General features: G+C 41.2%; 1 long non-coding RNA gene and 1 pseudogene across 1 annotated transcript in view; one reads left to right on the top strand and one right to left on the bottom strand.

Moving 5' to 3' along the window:
• LOC148348712 (uncharacterized) overlaps positions 1 to 16,957 on the top strand; it is a 231,247-nt gene that overhangs the window by 10,909 nt on the left and 203,381 nt on the right. The gene's annotated exons all lie outside the window — the stretch shown is intronic.
• Positions 1,206 to 6,470, bottom strand: LOC148348713 (heat shock 70 kDa protein 1-like; annotated as a pseudogene).

The following is a 16,957-nucleotide window of genomic DNA, read 5'->3' as shown; positions in this document are numbered from 1 at the left end:
AACTTTTCGTTAGGCAGATCCGCCATTGTTGTTTTGGTCTCGCGGTTCGAGATTTCGTCTGCACGGCAATCTCGTGGCTACGAGATGACGTCATTGTTTTGGTGGTTGTCGAGTGAAAGAAGTATGCCTCCGAAAAAACAGTATTAGGTAAAAATCAACAAAAAATTGGTCATTTCTTCAGTGTCAATAATAAGTCGAAACATAACGCAGAGAGTATTGACAACGGCAATAATTCCGGCAAGGAAAGCACGTGTAAAAAATAAACAAAATAATACTCCTAGCAAGAAGAGGACTTTTCTGCCAAAATGGACTCAATTATATTCCTGGTTACGCTATGAGGCTACATGTTCTGTGATGCGTGTACCCAGCCTGACAAAAAAACTGTATTGCATAAATCGTTTCGCAATACGAACTTTCAGAAGAGCACATACAATCGGCACCATGACAATGAAAACCACAAATTAGCTATGGAAATTCTGTTGCTGCAATTGGACCTTGAGAAGGCATTACAACTGTGGCGGGACAGCAAACCACCAAGAATATATGAACTGAAAAATCTGAAGTGATAACTGCTTTGTATTACCAATAAACTGTGATGATTCAAACTGCATGAATATATAGACTAATATTTCAGCAATATTATTTTGTATCATGTACAATATTGTTGTGAACTGAAAAATCTGAAGTGATAACTGATTTGTATTACCAATAAACTGTGATGATTAAAACTGAATGAATATATTGATTCATATGATTGTCGCCGATTTACAATTTCAACCTCGATAACACTAAATTTTGGGGACCCGTAGATCTCTGTTGGGACCCATAGATTTTTAAACATGGGACCCATCATTTTTCACAGGTAAAATGAACACTGATTGAGAACCATTTTTTTCTGCAGTTTGTGAACAAACATAAACATCGAATAAGCATCATTAAGGCAGAATCAATTCCCGCAAATATGTAAAAACAGGAATAGGTTATGTTAGGAATTCATATATTAAAAATGTATCGTTTACAAAATTATTCGAATAAGTTATCTGACTCCATTAACCAAACAAGTAATCCTAACAATGCATGCTCGTTTCTTTTTGGGAAACGATGGACAAGAATAGCCGACATTTTCACACGGGGGCAGATTTATTTTCTTGAATTATTTAACTAAGTGAATTCCATTGAATTAGCTGAATTATTGTTGCTCTTTGTTAAGCCTCCTTTCTCGATTCTCCCCCTCGATCTTCTTTCTCCCGGCCCACGCCTTTTTCCCGAGCTGGCGTGCCGGCTCCTCCCATGGGCGGGCCAGAGACTCCCCACGTGGACTCCGCCTCGTCGCCTCGATGTCTCGACCAGTCATCAGGGTTTTGTACCATCTGCGTCGGAATTCTGTTATCAACAGAACTAAACAAAACATTCGCATTCGGAACGGCGTGACCTGTCATTGAACTTAAGCCTTCTCTGTGAAAAATCTTCATTGCATTCAATACATGTAATTTGTATAAAATCCTTTAGAGTAAAATGTATAAAATCCTTCAGTTACGACGCTGATAAAGCAGACGAAGATGCGCCTTTTTTGTGGACGCGACGGCACCCGTTTGTTTTCTTTTCTAAAAATGCATCAGGCCCCGGCGAGCAATGGAACGATTTCAGACGGGGCCTTTCCATCTGATTGGATTATGCTGATTTGCCCTTTATGAATGCATCTGGCCACGGCCTAAAGAAGATGGATACTGTTTACCGTCCCGGCTTCGCCTTCGATTGAAGCGCTCTGATTGGATATCCAGTCGAGTCGGGAGAGAAATTCATGTACAAATGCGCCGCACCTACGCATCTCATTCTTTCTGGCAGGATCAAGTGGGACGCAGAGCCGTTGCCAGACATGATTCTCTGGGGGGGTAAAACTGGGATTCACCCTCAAATTTTATTTGCACAGCACAGTTTCCGGTGTTTTTCAGGGAATACATTTCCTTTTAATTTATTGCTTATTCTTGTAGTTGGGAATTTATTTGGTTTTGGATGTACGTTTTGTTGTGTCACTCAGGGATTTCAGTTTAAAGTTGCTTATTAGAAAAAACATTTGAGTGGAAAAGTTTTGAGTGAGAAGATGATTGTTATAATTTATTTGAATATATATTTTTTTATTACATGAATTTATTTTGTGCAGAATATTTATTTTTTCCGCTTATTTCCATTTTTTTCTCATTTTTACTTTCCCCCCTTGTAAAAAAGAGTTTGTCCACTCGTCTCCAAAAATTTGGTAACCGAATTGTGTAGGATGTGTTTATTCCGTAATGCTTCCTTTTGCTTGCGATTGTCTCTTAAAGTCTGATAAAACCTCTTCAATTCTCAGTGGTTGCTGATCAGCATAGCCACTTCTTAACTCGCCTTTGTAGCATTTCCGTTTGATTCGAGGGGTCTTGTGAAAAAGTGCTTCTGTGAAAAAGTGCAGCTGCCAGTTGCTTTACCTTTTCACGGCATTCGTTTTCACTTCCTTCTCTCTCGCTCAGTGCAGTCCACACCCAAAGTGAATATGACCATATGCTTATGGTTTGCCGTCATTTGTGACATTTTTACAAAATAACTTTGCTTGCACATTGTTTTGAAACCGTTATGAAGGACACATTTAATGGAAAAAAAATGGTCTCAACACTCTTCGCTGAAGGTGGAAGACAAATTGTAAATGGCATATTTACATTTATTTGGGAGACAGGATTTACCATTATTATCATTTGCCAAATGACACATAGCCAGTAGGGGAATAGTGGGATGTCTTATTCATCCCCGATTCAATCATCAAATGACACAATGAAATCAAATGTGCTGAAGAATTAGCTTTTGTCTAGAGAGCATGTTTGGCAGTTTTTGTCTGAAAAGATATGATGTGGCTCTCTCAATTTCTTTTGAAAACATTTTTTTGCTTTTATGGCTCTTTGGCTCAAAAAGCTTCCTGACCCCTGCTCTAAATACTAATACGTGAGTGTGTCCGTCTTCTCTTATTCTTCATCTCTTTTGGAGGACTCAAATCGACGTTGAAGTTCCACACGTGTGAGACGGTCTCATTTGAACCATGCAACGTTTCCATTTGCAACACTCTCCCGTCTTTCTGCCCGAGCTAAATGTCTCATTTCCTCAAGCATTTGCTTCATTTGATTGCTAGAGAAGCCGATCAAGATCCAGACGGCACCTCGTCACCTTTGGTTATTGCCCCGATGCAAACCAGGGATTTTCTATCGCAGGGTTCCTTTGAAAACGCTTGAATGTTATGATTGTTTTGAATTTTGGGTGAAGAGCTTGTAAATACTTGACATTGTTGCCGGGTTTTACAACAATCCTGCTTAAAAATGATGCCAACACTGCTCTCTTATGGGTTTACTTTGCCATCACTTTTCTTCTCCAATCGTGATTAACAGAAGCTAGCATTAGTTTGTATGAAGCATACTGGGGGGCCGTAGCTCAGGAGGTAGAACGCTCGTCTTGGTGTCAAGGGATTCCAGTTCGAATCCCGGCTCGCCCGTGTTACATGTCGAAGTGTCCTTGGGTAAGACACTGAACCCCTAATACCCCCAATAAGCAGGTTAGCGCCTTAGATGGCTGCAAGGCCGCGATTGGGAAATGTGGAGCACATTGTAAAGCGCTTTGGGAAGTCATTGACTTGAAAAGCGCTATAGAAATGCAGATTATTTCATTTAATTTCATTGCCCGCCCAAGATAACAGGTGTATGCTAATTATAAAATTATTATTAAATTATTCAAATTAGGTGATTTAGTCAAATTTTTCACTGCACAACTGTGATTTAAGGTCAACAAAAACATAGTGCCAGAAAGCATCCATAAAATATTTTCGGAAAGAAGGAAATTATAATTTAAGGGGCTGTCGTAAATTCATAATCCCAAAGGTGAGAACCACCAGGAAAAGTATGTGTGTGTCTGTGTGCGGAGTCAAACTTTGAAACAATTGACAAGACGAGATCAAACAATGTCCAACTGTTCACTTGTTCAAATTTAAATACAAAAAAAACATTCCTGGCGGAATACAGAGGTAAATAATTCATTGATTTATTCATGCTACACCCAAGCAGGGCTTATGAAATGTGTACTGGATAAGTGAAAGGATGATGTATTAATATTAGACATTTATTTTAGGCCATGCAAACAAATGAAGGTGATTTTTCCCAGTGGTAAATTGAAATGGGAATAACTGCAACTGAAAATGTAAGCTACAAATAAAGAATAAAAGTTGCGACTGATACCAAAAAAAAGAAAAAAAGAAATTTTGTTGTCTGCTTCTGACTACCCCTTTTGTTATGTGACGTTATTTTGTTGTTGACTCATTGTTTTTGTCCTGTTTTTATTTTTATGTTCGAAATAAAAGTTTTCATTCATTCAAATTTGTCTCAAGAATATTTACAAACGTATTGTTTGGATCCACAAATATATTTACTCAAGTTCTAAAAGACATGTAAAAAATGCAGGCGCAAGATTCAAAATTGCATATGTTCTCCGCAAAACTGGCTTTGAAAGTCCTTAGCAAGCAAGTCAAGTGATTTTTGTTTGACGCTCTTAATCCAAAGATGTCTCAAACAAACTATTATTACACCACACAATTCAAATAAATAGCAAGAGTTTGTCAAATAAGCTAAAAAAGCACAACTTAGATGTTCTCCAATTCAGGGATATCACATATACACTGGGATATATACACGTTGATTCTCAGTTTGGTACCCCACAGTCAAGAACAAAGGAATACCGTATTTTCTGCACTATAAGGCACACCGGGTTACAGGGCGCACCCCGAAAAAATAGTTTTTGGTCCTATTTTTGACATACATAAGGCGCACCGGATTATAAGGTGCTACAATGGGAATGTGGACAAAACAGCTTGCAAAGACGCAAATACGTGTCGAGAACACGTGCGGATGCGGTGTCCGTACGATGTCACTCAAATGCATCGTTTCAAATATCATTCGGAAGGTTGAAGTCTTGGGATTCAAGAAATGCCAACCATTCCTTAGTTTCTGTTTTATTTTTCGCTCGCAACTTTACTGTATATATGACAATAAACACTTAGAATTGAGTTTTATTTCAAAATAGACACTCCGTTCCATCCATTATCTGCACCGCTTATCACAGAAACGTCGAGTTCAGTCTGAAACAAGATACAGGGATAATATATATAGCCAGAGTAGCTCACCGAAGCCGTTGTGTTCAAAATAATGTGCAGCCGTGGTCCTCTTATATCCGTGAGTTTAGTAAATCCAGGAGAATAAAATATTTACAAATACAAAATAGTAAAAAAATGCTTTCTGTATGCCGTTAGCCACGTGCTAGACGCATTCATCTTTTTCGGCCAATTGCAGGCTTTGTTTTGCCGTTTAAGCCAATGCCAGCCTGTAAATGATAAAAAGGATCCGCCCCTTAACCTCCGAATAACTTTAGCCAGTAGTGATCGATTCAACTGATGATTGACACATCTTTTTCGGCCAATTGCAGGCTTTGTTTTGCCCCTTAGCCTATACAAGCCTGTAAATGATAAAAAGGATCTGCCCCTTTACTTTCGAATAACTTTAGCCAATAGTGATCGATTCAAATGATGATTGACACATTGGTTAGCCAATAAAACGCCGGTAAATAAATCCCAGCATACACCGCGGACTACTTGGCGTTCGGGAGTCGGCGGCTGCAAGTTAGTTGCAAGACTTTGCGACATAATATTGATCCATATATAAGGCGCACTGTATTATAAGGCGCATGGTCAGCTTTTGAAAAAAATAAAGGCTTTTAGGTGTGCCTTGTAGTGCGGAAAATACGGTAATCTAATTCTTACCGCAACCTTGATGTGAAGCTCGAGGATAAAATCATATCCTGGTCCGTGTCGTTGGTGATGGTGATCTTGTTCTGCTTGCCGATGCTTTTGTCTTCCGCCGACGCGTTCAAAATGCCATTGGCGTCCACATCGAAAGTCACCTCGATCTGCGGCACACCGCGGGGTGCCGGCGGGATCCCTCTCAGATCAAATCTTCCAAGCAAGTTGTTGTCCTTGGTCATGGCCCTCTCACCTTCAAAATCCTGGATGAGGACGCCGGGCTGGTTGTCAGCATAGGTGCTGAAGACCTGCGTCTGCTTAGTGGGTATGGTAGTATCGCGTTTGATGAGTTGAGTCATGACCCCTCCGGCCGTCTCGATGCCCAGCGACAGAGGCGCCACGTCTAGCAGTCCTGGACATCGCCCGAGGAGTCTCCTGTGAGGATGGCGGCCTGGACAGCCGCACTGTATGCCACCGCCTCATCTGGGTTAATGCTCTTGTTCGGCTCTTTCCCGTTGAAAAAGTCTTGCAAGAGTTTTTGGATTTTGGGGATTTGCGTGGAGCCACCGACCAGAACCAATTCTTGGATTTGGCCCTTATCCATCTTGGCGTCCTTCAAGGCTTTCTCCACTGGCTCCAGAGTTCCCCGAAATAGGTCAGAGCACAGCTCTTCAAAGTAATTGCTGATGGAGGGAAGGCCAAAATCCAGGTGCAGTACAAAGGGGAGGAGAACGCCTTCATCCCAGAGGAGATTTCCTCCATGGTGTTGGTTAAAATGAAGTAGATTGCTGAAGCCTATCTTGGTAAAGCGGTCTCCTGCGGCGTGGTCACCGTCCCCGCCTACTTCAATGATTCGCAGCGGCGGGCCACCAAGGATGCGGACGTCATCGTAGGACCGAACATCCTGAGGATCATCAACGAGCCCACGGTGGCCGCCATTGCCTACGATCTGGACAAAGGTCACCCCAAAGGTGTTGGAACCCTGTTCTCATCTTTGGGTAACAGAGTGAGGCCGTCTTTGCAAAAACATTTCTAAGTACCACATTTCTCGTGAACTCCTCAAAGTACTTGACGCCAAAGGAAAAGTGCGCATGAATTGTTTAAATTTTGAGTTTTTCCTTGCCCTCATGTTGGTTCCAGATCAGGGAATGGTGTAATCATAGTCTGAAAAAAGTCTGTGTAATAACCGGTGAAGCCCTTTGAGACTCTTTCTAAATACCACATTTCTCGTGAAATTTCTGAAAAGTACTTGACGCCAAAGGGAAATTGCGCATGAATTGTTTAATTTCAACAAGGTGATGGAGTCTATTCAAAATAAGAGTTCAAGCTCTTAACTGTGGATTTGACTGCTGTCGGCATAAAGTAGTAGCAATCGTTTTATGATGCCATCTCCAAAGTGTCGTTAATGGACTTTTATTATGTGGCGCTACACAATATGGCGGCGCTCAAAGTCTCTTAAGTTTGACATTGAAGAGTATATTTATGTATCTCGATGTTAAAATGAGGATTTTATGAAGAAATGTCAAAAACTCAATAGAAAATAGATATTTTATGGGGACTAATGACAAAAGTGCTGAATCAGAATTAATGGGTACGTCTGACTCTAGACAGTTACTATTGTTTGTTTGTGGCTTTTTATTTTAGTGAAAGCACAAAACGACATCAACCACTAACTGACAAAAGGAAACAACCAAATAATTGGACCAAAAAACTGATGTACAATACTAAGAAACATAAACATGTACCGTATTTTCCGCACTATAAGGCGCACCTAAAAGTCTTCATTTTTTTCAAAAGCTGACCATGCGCCTTATAATACAGTGCGCCTTATATATGGATCAATATTAAGTCGCAAAGTCTTGCAACTAAGGCAAGCAGCCGACGACTCGATTTTCCCCCGAAGGTGAAGTCGTCCGCGGTGTATGCTGGGATTTATATAACGGCGTTTCATTGGCTAACCAATGTGTCAATCATCATTTGAATCGATCGCTATTGGCTAAAGTTATTCGGAGCCTCGGATTGGCTAGAGAGCCAAAACAAACCCTGCAATTGGCTGAAAAAGATGTGTCAATCATCCGTTAAATCGATCGCTATTGGCTGAAGTTATTCGGAGCCTCGGATAGGCTAGAGGCCCAAAACAAACCCTGCAATTGGCCGAAAAAGATGACTGAATAGCAAGCTTGCTAAAGTACGCCATAAAGAAACATGTTTCATTAGTCTGTGTTTGTTTTTACTCTCCTGGATTTACTACACTCACTCAAGACCATGATTGCGTATCATTATTGAACGTGAGAACTTGGGTGAGCTATGCGGCTTTCTATTTTCCTGGTATCTTGTTTTAGAAACGATCTTGACGTTGCTGTGATGAGTTGAGTGAATTCAACTCAATTCCAAGTGTTTATTGTCATATGCACAGTAAAGTTGCGAGCGAAAAAGACAATAGAAACTAAGGAATGGTTGGCATTTCTTGAATCCCAAGACTTTAACCATCCGAATGATGGAACGATGCATTTGAGTGACATCGTACGGACACCGCATCCGCACGTGTTCTCGACACGTATTTGCTTCTTTGCAAGCTTTGGGAATGTTAAGGGGGTAATCAGTTGGACTGAACTATCTGACTGTTTTGTCGACGTTCCCATTGTAGCGCCTTATAATCCGGTGCGCCTTATGTATGTCAAATATAGGACCAAAAACTATTTTTTGGGGGTGCGCCCTATAACCCGGTGCGCCCTATAGTGCGGAAAATACGGTACTCAAAGGGACTAGGCTTTTAAGTTAGACTTATTCAAAATCAAAACAAAAAAGACAGAACCTTAAGGGAAAATTAGAAAACACCAATGTCATTTTAAGAAAGATAATCTACTCTTTTGAAAACCAAGATTTTAACAGTTCTAAACTATCCTCTGACTCTGAAGACACTTCACGTCCACACCCTTGCAGCATGTCCAGAAGCCGGAGAAGTTATTGAGCCGAGTATAGTCCACATATTAATTTATTAGCCGAATCCAAGAGTTCACCACATCTTTCTTCCTTGCCAATTACAATCGTGTGTAGGAGAGCGAGCGAGCAGGGTTCCGGGGGCTCCTCTGTTATAATTCATGCCGATGAAATGTTTACGTCCCACGAACAAGCCTCTGGCTGATTGGTCCGCACCGTCCTTGATGCAGGTTTCCCAATCGTCCTTTGCAGAATGGGAGAAGGGTGATAGACCATCGCCCTTGCCTCCAGGCGACGTGATAAGTCATTGATATCTGCACAAACAAAAACCAAAGACACATTCCAAAGCACAGGCATTTTTACAACAGCCTTCTCTGAGTTTGCCCTCAAACACTGAAGTTAGATTTTAGAACAAGTATTTTAATAAGTGGAAAAAAACGGTGTATAAAATAGTATATAACTTCAGTTTATAACCTATTATTAATAGGTGGTAGTAATAGTAGTAGTATTTCTGTGTACCAATACATTTTTAGAATCAACCTTAAGGTGTTTTGTGTCAGAATTTAAAGTCAAACTATGTTACACCTAACATTTTAATGACAATCCAAATAAATAACAAAAAGTTTCATCAGGTAGGCAAAAAAAAAAACACAATTCTGATGTTTTCCAAGTCAGGGGATCCCAAATGAACGGGTCATGGTCAATTAAATAAATGGGTGCCATGGCAACCGCGACAAGACGTCCCTACTTATACAAAGTGACTCCCTGATGGAATTCGTAAGTAGAGGTACCACCAATGTTCCCTCTAATTTTCCTAACGGGTCTGAGCGTTAACACAAAGTCGGTGAGCAACGCTTGAAACAACAGTGAGCAACAGCAATCCCAAGTGTGGCAACTAAGTCATTAACAAACAAGTCCAAAGCTCGACATCACGTTATATTTTGCTGAGTTTTCGGCAATGCGAAATAATTTTTCTCTTTTGAATGAATTGACTCATGTACTATTGCCTACAAACGTCGTTTGTTCTTACAATTCTTTCACAAGATGTCAATTTTTTTTATTTTCTGATATATTTTGTCGCATAATATTAACAATTTTGGGGGCTTATTGAGTCGGTTGCACGATACACAACTGTATTTAATCCCATTTTTGAGTGGAAGTACAATGTTGGCAACAAGTTTCACTTGATATCATTGGAAATGATTTGAATGCAACATAAACTTTTTCTTCGTTTTTCTGTTTTTTTTCTACTTCATTTTAAATTCCTTTAAAAGAAATCTAATTGTGTTTATTTTTTCCGAGCGGTTACTTTTTTTTCTTCTCGATTTACTTTTTTTCTACATTTCTTTTTTTCTGGCGTTTTTCTAAATTGTTCCTTCTTTTCTTCCTCTACCTATTTTTTCCTAGCTGTTACTTTTTTTTTGTTCTCTATTTACTTTTTTTCCTTTGTTTTTTTTTCTATTATTTTTCTTGCTTTTTTCTAAATGTTTCCTTCTTTTTTCTCTTTTGTTTCTTTTTTTTTCTCAGCTTTTCACTACTTTTTCATTTTAGTATTTTGTTATTTTTTCTTCTATTCCCCCCTTCCTTCAAGTCATTTTGTGCATGATTTTACATCATATTTGGTCATGTTGGGATGAAAGAAGCAAAAAACAACCCGAAGAGCCGTTTAGGACCCGAAAGAGCCGGTTCCTTTTAGTGAGCCGAGCCGGAGAAGCCGGTTCTCGACAAACTCTACTAACTTTACTCAACTTCGTTCTACTTCGACTCGACTTCAAAATATCGCATTTAGAACACAACGTCAGGGGAACCCGTGTATTTTTACCTTCATGCACAGTAACTTTGACTTAAGTCTCTTCTTAATTAGTAATTTTGAGCCCTGATTTTTGTGCGCCGGCTAGATTTTCTTGTGCGCTGAGAATGTGCGAGCAGTGCGCAATTGCGCACGCGCGCAGCTTAGAGGGAACACCGGGCACCACTGTATAGATCTGACGGAAAGTGATAGCGGTGTTGTTTTCGCTATTCTCACTCATATGTAAAAAAGCGATCGGACGATTCGAGCCAATCAAAATACATCGCAGGTAGCGGGGCTACGCCACATTGGTTTCAGGCAAAAACTCTGCCACAAATGACCGGCTCCCCGCCGAACGACATTAGAGACGTCCTCAAAGTAAAAGAAAGCAGCTGGGGAACGTCCCCGGCGAGCGGGCGCTCTTGTAAACACGCTTCATCAAACGCCGTCATCGTCTTTTGTTTGGACCCAATAGCCGTCCTGATCCCGAGAAGCCTCTTTTAGCCCCGGACGCTCGAGATATGGATTAGCTGTCTCTCTCTCCGGGCCCGGCTTTTTTTCTTCTTCACGTTCTTTTTTTTTTTACTCGACGTCCTTCTGTACACACATCCGCCGGCTTCTGTTTTCTTCTGAAGCGCACACATGCGGCCCACTGGCTCGGTTTGCCAGTGTGGATTATAGCTCTCTCACGGCGATCATGATCTTACACAAACAGCATTTGTCAGCTCATTTATCACAGTTCCCCGCCGGTTGTCCACTCTTGTCTATTCATCTGAGCTCTATTTCTGCATCTTTGCCTCCCAGGTGAAAATACTCCATACCTACGCCACGGAATTTAACCCTCTGAGGTGGTGGTTCTCAACTGGTCTGACTTGAGGACCCATCGTTCCAAACTGCGGCCTGAATCTATCTAATGTAAGGATCGTGCACTTTAGAGTAGGTATAGCTCGGTGGCCTTGGGGGTATGGCGCCCGCCCCGAGACTGGGAGGTTGTGGTTCAAGCCTCGGCCGAGTCATACCTAAGACCTAAACATTGGTACCCATTGCCTCCCTGCTTGGCGTTCAGCATTAGAGGTTGGAATTGAGGGATTTGGTCACCTAATGACTCCCGAAACCTCAGTTGGGTTGAGCGAGGGGGCTGGGAACCCCCTCCTCTGAATCAATCTCCCAAAAAGAGTCAGGAATGACTCTAGCCACCTCCCACCAGGGGGATATGGCTGTGGTATATATATATATATATATATATATATATATATATATATATATAATATATGCACAAAATGGCCCTGCGATTGGATGGCAACCAGTTCAGGGTGTCCCCTGCCGGATGATTGCTGGGATGGGCTCCAGCACCCCCGCGACCCTACAGAGGATAAGCAGTGCAGCTGATGAGGTGAGATGAGATGCACAAAATGACTTAAAGGAAGGCGGGGATAGAACAAAAAAGAAAAAAATACCAAAATGAAAAAGTAGTGAAAAGTTGAGAAAAAAAAGAGGTATTTTGAAGTCAAGGTCGAAGTTGAACGAAGTTGAGTAAAGTCGGTAGAGTTTTTCGAGAGCCGGCTTCTTCGGCTCAGCTCACTTAAAGGAACCGGCTCTTTCGGGTCCTGAACGGCCCTTCAGGTTTTTTTTTTTTTTGCTTCTTTAATCCCAACATGACCAAATATTTTGTAAAATTATGCACAAAAGCTCGGTGGCCTTGGGGAATGGCGCCCGCCCCGAGACTGGGAGGTCGCTGGTTCAAGCCTCGGCCGAGTCATATCTAAAACTTACACATTGGTACCCGTTGCCTCCCTGCTTGGCGTTCAGCATTAGAGGTTGGAATTGAGGGGGTTTGCTCACCTAATGACTCCCAACACCTCAGTTGGGTTGAGCGAGGGGGCTGGGAATCCCCTCCTCTGAATCGATCTCCCAAAAAGAGTCAGAAATGACTCTAGCCCACTAGGGGGATATGGCTGTGGTATAAGATATATATATATATATATATATATATATATATATATATATATATATATAAAATATAGTCGAATATTGATGATTAAGGGTGATAGAAATAAACATGACCTGACTTGACTTGCTAGAAATGCAATTAGGGATCATGGATCCCTTAACCAGCTGGGTCACAGGGACCCCAATTCCTGCGGTGTCTTGCACAAGGTATTTTTTGGTAGGATTTTTGCAGTAAACGTGGGTACAGGTGAATACAACCTTCAGCTTTTAATTTGTTTTTTCACTTTGTTTTTGTGGAAGACGTATTAATTACTTCCTTGGCTTCTTTGGGGAAGGGAGCTGCGGAGCTTTAGAGTCATAAAAGCAAATAGTCTACTGCTCGTCCCTTTGGACGGTCAAGAACAATTGTTCAGCAGACTTTGGCCGGTGTTGGGTGGAAGGGAAATCAATAATTCATGATGAATTCATATCCGAGTTGGACTTTGGAACAAGCAGTAATGCTGACCGTATCACTCGGGTCACTTTAAGAACTTGGTTTGCATATGAATGAGAACTTTCGCAACTAGGCCTCAGTCTTATTGTCCAGGTCAGGTCATTGTGAGCCTCTGAAAAGACCCCCAAGAACACTTTTTATGCCATTAATTTACTGATTATTAAATTTTCTGTGCCTTTTCGCCCACCAAGCTAAAGTGATCAAAGAAATGATTTTCATTTTCTTTCACTATTTCTTCTCCCGTTTGAAAACTAACACTTTGGATGACTTTATATCCTATGGTTATGGGTTTTAACGCACAACATGTGTTTATTTGAGGAATCAACTCTTTGTTAAGCAACAACGGAGTGGATGACATCACATGCTAGGCTAAAAGTTGGACGTCCCTGCAGCAGATGGAAACCTTTGTGCCCAGGGTTACACCACCTCGATTCACGTAGATAGCGAGTCCGACTCCTCTCCGCTTCCCGCAGGCTTTTGTGTCTCTGTCTGCCCTAACAGCGCTGAAGCCGGGTAGCTCCACGTTAACGTCCGGGATGCTAGACGTGAGCCACGTTTCCGTAAAACACAGCAAACGGCACTCCCCGTACCTTTGATGTTTTTCACTAGCACAGCCAGTTCGTCGGTCTTATTTAGTAGAGAGTTCACATTTCCCATGATTACGGACGGTACTGAAGGCTTATATCGACCGCTAGCTGCTTAGCCTTCACCCTAGCTCCGGCTCTGCAGCCACGATAGGGCCCCCTCATTACGCCGGCACGGGAATGCTAAACTACAACACAGCACCCCGAGGCCATCCTGTTAATCTGTGATTAATCAACACAAGGACACTGCTGGAAGTGTGAATAAAGTATCTATCACTTCATCTCATTGCACTATTGACACAATAGGCCAGCACTACGCCTGTTGTTCCTGTCTGTTTTTGTCTTTTATCTCTTTAAAGTCTTGCTGAAATGTTTCCCCCAGAGTTCATTTTGTTTATATTAAGGAAAATAAAGACGATTCGATTCTAATACTGGAAACGAGGTGAAAAAAGGGGAACGCTGCACAGTTCAATCATGTGAAGAGTCGGTGTGACCGCCTGCTGGTACAGGATCGTTGAAGAGCGAAAAAAAGAAAAAATTGCAGCCATTTATCAATCCCAGGTCAGCGACATCATTTCAAATGACACCGTCCTGTGGTCTTACCACTGCTGACTCGGGCCCCGTCAGCAGCCATGTCAAGCACCGTTTGTTTGGGGAAAAAACAAAAAAAGCACACCGACCGAGGTCTGGAATTTCAAGCAACATCGCCCCAAAGTTTAGGGAAGCCATGAGGCTTAGAGCAAGGTCACTGACACTGAGAAGACCAAGCATTGCTCAAAACCAAGGTCGGAGGCAGTTTTTGAAAATGATGGATGCTTTGTCTTCACGGTAGCACTTTGTCCACTGTCTTCCAGTAAAACTGAATCCCCAATCATACAATTTGATCTCTTTGTCTTTGTCGAAGTCATTGAAATGCAACCGTTCGACATTAAAAAGAAATGTGTGTCTGTGGTATTATATCTAGGATACCTGAACAGCCTACGTATAAAAGGTTCGCCTCAACTTTGACCATCTTATCTTAAATGTTTGTGGTACTAGAAATTAGAACCAAGAGACTGTAGTCCATATTGGATGCTAGTACGATTAAAAACACAGCAGGGGAGCCTTTTGTAAGCACGACGCAAAACAAGTCTGTCTTATCTAAGATAGTGTCTATTCTTATAGTGTCTTGGCCACCCAACTCATGTGACAATGGAAGACTCTATGGTCTTAACTGGTTCAAACTGGATAATGTTTATAAGAGTGATTTTAGATAATAAGACATCAAAGCAAGGACAAGTCAACCTAGCAGTTCAGCTAGAGTCTTCTAGATAATCTCCGAGAGGCCTAACAGGTATGAAGTGATAGGGCGATGACCTATCACCCTTCTCCCAATGCTTCAAAGGACGATTGGGATAATTGCATCAACACGGCGCGGACTAATCAGCCAGAGGCTCAATCAGGGGGCGTGGACAGTGCATCCCATGCGTCATAAAAGGAGCAACCTGAAAGACGTCTCCTGCACACGATTGTAATTGGCAAAGGCAGAGTCCTGATTTGGCTAAATAGATTAATACGTGGACTATACTCGGCTCAATAATTTATCCGGCTTCTGGACATGCTCCAACTGTAAGGGATTGGACAAGATACGTGAAGTGTCTTGGAGTCAGATTGAAGTTCAGGCAATGATGACCTTACAGGACCTCGGTACGGGATTCTGAACTGGATGAAGAGAAAGACATAGTAGGAGGTAATTTGTTCATCCTGAAAGATAAAAACGTATAGCTGCACATATTTCAAACGTTTGTGATATTCAATGAGTATTCACAATTACAATGCTTATTCCTCTACTCTAAGAGAGCTGGTACCTGCTATCTGGTACTGTGACTTAAAATAGTTTGATAGTGAGTTAAGACCTAATGCCTTTTCATTTGTCCTCTGTATTCGTCGTGCATAGGATCTGATACTCTCTCTACCGCAATTAGAGGCTGATTCCTGTTGCATTCAATGTTGTGAACAACCTTCCATGTCCTTGGGCGCCTGGTGGTTTAGATTCGGTAGGCCAACCATTGCTATCCGGTTCGATTCCCGTTGACACTGTTCTACAATTGTGATTAGTGCTCGAATATGATAACGCTTTTTTTCAATTGTGTCTGTATTTAAGGCACACTGGATTAGAGAGATAGATAGATACTTTATTCATCCCCGTAGGGACATTCACACTTCCAGCAGTATCCTTGTGTTAAAAATAAGATAAAAAAAGATATAGGATACAAAAATACCCCAATATAACGTGGTGATATAGAGTATTTAAATACTGCTATGGAAAATACACACTATAATAAAAATAGGGTAATATGCAAATGTGGGAGTGGGGTTACATGTGGGCTTTTACTCCCCCGGGTGGAGTTCAAGAGCCTCATGGCATGAGGAGGGAACTAGTTTCGAAAATATACAAATTAATATAGAATTATTAGTTCGAAAAACATTATTTTGATATAATTTAAATCCCTAAAAGTTGTATGTGATACACGTCTTATTTAGGTATTTTCTAAAAAAGTTTTGTTAAACTAACTCAGAGCGTTCCCTTTTCGCCATATCTCCTCTCTGTGTATTCAAACGATTAAAGAAACAGCAAAAGGAATTCTCAAATGACTACAATGATAAAAATATTACATTTTTAAATGTCTTATAGACATTTGTTGACTGAAATAGTATATAATGATATTTAACAATAAAAAAGAAACTTATATTTTATGCAACAATATAGCTTTGAATAAAAAAAGCTTTGCAAGAAAAATAGGGTCATATGTAAATGTGGGTTTTGACGTGGGCTTTTACTCCCCCGGGTGGAGTTCAAGAGCCTCATGGCATGAGGAAGAAATGATCTCCTCAGTCTGTCCGTGGAACAAGATTATTAGGTGGCTATTTTGGGGTATTTATAGTCCGGAAAATCCAGTAAGTGTGGTTATATGTTCAGCCCCATCAAAATCCCAGAGTGCCTTGCAACAACAGATGGCTATCTCCGCTGAAATAGGTAAATAAAAATAAAGTGCTTGTGGGCTCTTATGCAGCTAAATGGATGGTGCAACACAGTATCCATTACATGTTGCCATGGGATTTTGCCGTTGGCAGTCCCTGAGTACTTTCTTTTAATTACTGTTCACCAAGGTTGGGCGCAGTACTGAGAAACAGTCCTTTGTTACATTTTTTTGTTACAAACGAGGTAACTAGTAACTAAGTCGGTCAACTTCAAGATAAGTTGTTAAAAAGTAGCAAATTACCGTAAATACAGTGGAACCTGGGTTCTCGACCATAATCGGTTCCAGAACCCTGTTCGAAAACCGATTTGTTCCGTCACCGAAATCATTTTTCCCATTAAAAATAATGTAAATCGTTTTAATCTGTTCCAACACCCTGAA

The sequence above is a fragment of the Urocampus carinirostris genome, chromosome 18 (assembly GCF_059441175.1).
Source record: "Urocampus carinirostris isolate Australia breed hairy pipefish chromosome 18, RoL_Ucar_1.0, whole genome shotgun sequence".
Taxonomy (NCBI): Eukaryota; Metazoa; Chordata; class Actinopteri; order Syngnathiformes; family Syngnathidae; genus Urocampus; species Urocampus carinirostris.
This window is presented reverse-complemented; position numbering and strand designations above follow the sequence as displayed.